This window comes from Musa acuminata, chromosome BXJ3-3 (genome assembly GCF_036884655.1).
Source record: "Musa acuminata AAA Group cultivar baxijiao chromosome BXJ3-3, Cavendish_Baxijiao_AAA, whole genome shotgun sequence".
Classification (NCBI taxonomy): Eukaryota; Viridiplantae; Streptophyta; class Magnoliopsida; order Zingiberales; family Musaceae; genus Musa; species Musa acuminata.
The window spans coordinates 22,652,349-22,655,000 of NC_088351.1; positions in this window are offsets into that span (position 1 = coordinate 22,652,349).

A 2,652-nucleotide genomic window follows, 5' to 3' on the forward strand; every position below is an offset into this window, starting at 1 on the left:
TGTATTGCATGTATATATCTCTGACTAACTAATTGATTCTCTCATAAAATCACTTACTCGTAATGTATTTTATTTATATCATTTCAATATTAACATTCATTATAGAAGCTCAATCTTATCGGGATATGATAAAAAAAAATGATTTAATGAGAGATCATTATTGAAGCTCAAATCATGATTAATCGATGATCAAGATAGAAGTATATATGATCGATTTTATTATATTCTCAATATGTCACAATCATCGATCAATCATGATGATTTAAGAATCAATCAATACAATTCACATGCATGATTGAAGGACAATCAAAGTCCTTCATATAAATACACCATATTTCGAAATCATCCAAATTCTTCAACGATAACTTTGGGTGGTTGAAGGCGCTCCTTGTTACCACCCAGTGAAGACAACGAAAAGTACGCAAGCCTGAGACCTCCCCGACCTCCACCCCCACCCCCACCCCCCCACAACACACACAGACACACACACACACACACACTCTCTCTCTCTCTCTCTCTCTCTCTCTCTCTCTCTCTCTCTCTCAAGACGGCACGGGAAAGGCTGAGGCCTCACGTCCCTCTTTGCCACCATGCATTGCGTTACATATCTCTGTCGTCCCGTTGATGTCAATACACATACCGTCGACCAAATACACAGATCCCCTTTTGAATGTGGATGATGATGCGTCATGGCCTTCCATTTCAATTCATGAAGCTGATTGCCACTGCCAACTGCTTTCGAACTATCTTTCATGGATCCTTGGGAGGCCAAGTCGCTAAAATTGTGTGTGCCCTTTCAATTGGATTTGCCAAATATTCACCCGCAATCCGCTCGTCGATATGTCTCTCTGAGGGCATCCCATAAATAAGAAGACTCGATAGTGCTCATCCGCTCCGTGCGAAGAGTTTTGGCATACGCGTACGTGCGTATTCAACATAATTTGCAAGGAAAAATGAGAGTGTGTTGATGCAAATACAAGAGAGACATAAATTGACAGAGTCACAATTAAACTAACCTAATGTGATGCCAACAGGGATTCCATTTATTAACTGAACAATACTGTATTGAAAATAATGATTATTAAAAACCATGACTAAATATTAAAATAACCCTTATCAAAACAATACTGTAGTAGTTGTTCATTTGTTGCTGCAGTAAGCCGAAGTATATTATATTAGAACGTAAAAATATATCACTTGTACAAAAGGATAAATGGCCGCACCAAGACATTTATAATTGAACCTTAAATCATCAACTAATAATATATGAATCTGAGTTAAATAAGTTAAGATTAAAGTCAGATACTAATTTAATCTAAAAACTTAAACTTTTAACTTAAGAGCTAAATTTAGTATTATGTAACTTTGCCTCTTTCAATTATCAGCGACATGGGACAATCCTTTTCAATCTGTCTCTATTTAGTATTTTCAACGTTTTCTTTTATTCATGTGTGGCTTAATTATCTTTTATTTATTCAAGAAAATTTGATTCATTTTCATTTAGTTAGACCAAAAATTGACCTGCTCAATATTTTTTCTATTTATTATAATTCTGACTTATTCTTATCAAATTTTGTCCACTTGTCACTGATATCAATTAGAAATTCAAATACCATGTCAAAAATTTAGAAATAACAAGGTTGAATCAAATTAATATGAATTAACATATATCGGGTCAGATGTCAATTGAATCCCAAAACTAGAATATATAATCGGATTCTTTCAATCCATAGTAAAATGAGACCATCCTTACAATCCATCTTTATTTATCTCACTCATGAATATTTTTAGGAGAACAAATGTATCCCCCCAGAGAAATAAATAATAGGATGAATAGAACTTTTGTGATTTATAGGCGAAGGCTTTACTTGGGGAAGCATTAATGCAATACGGCCAGCCGACTTAATTATCGTCCAGTTTTATTTAATTCTCAAAAGTGGGCAGAAGAGATGGTCCATCTGCCACTTCTCTCCTATCTTAATCGAGCTAAACCACTACTGGCTGCTTTAAATCTGTACATGGGACGATATCCCCAACCACTTTTGGCTTGTTTCTTCGTCGCAGCACTTACACGTCCATCCTCGTGTGAACGATAACTGGATGCTGCTTGCACTCGAGATGTGGATGCACGTACTGCCATTGGTCGGTACGGTGTTCTCCTTTCCTTATGGTCGATCTATGCCGACGATATCAAGAAACAAAAAGAAATATATACCTATTTTCATGGTCTCTCGATCATCTTCCACGTTCGAAGTATTCCTCTACCCCGGTTTCTATGGTAACTGCTATGGATAATCTCGTCAATTTTGTTGACGAAAAAATAAATAGAAGGGATAAAAAAATAATTTTTTTCATTCAAATTATTAATTTTATATAAATTTTTCTTCCATGTCGAATAAGAACTTATCATCGTTTTCCTTCCGTCTGATTCTCTCCCATCCGACTGTGCTACGGAGGATAGACGAGGGCATCGCCTAAAAGCGTCAGTCCATCATCCCCACCTTAGTCGACTATGGCCTTGTTATCTGTCCTAATAGACTCCATTGGGATTTACATTTTATCATTGCTATGTGCCAATCGAGGAATGCTGGTGGTTATCTATAGGAAGAGTCCTGAAAGTTTCTTTCCCTCAACTGCAGCGTACATTTGTGA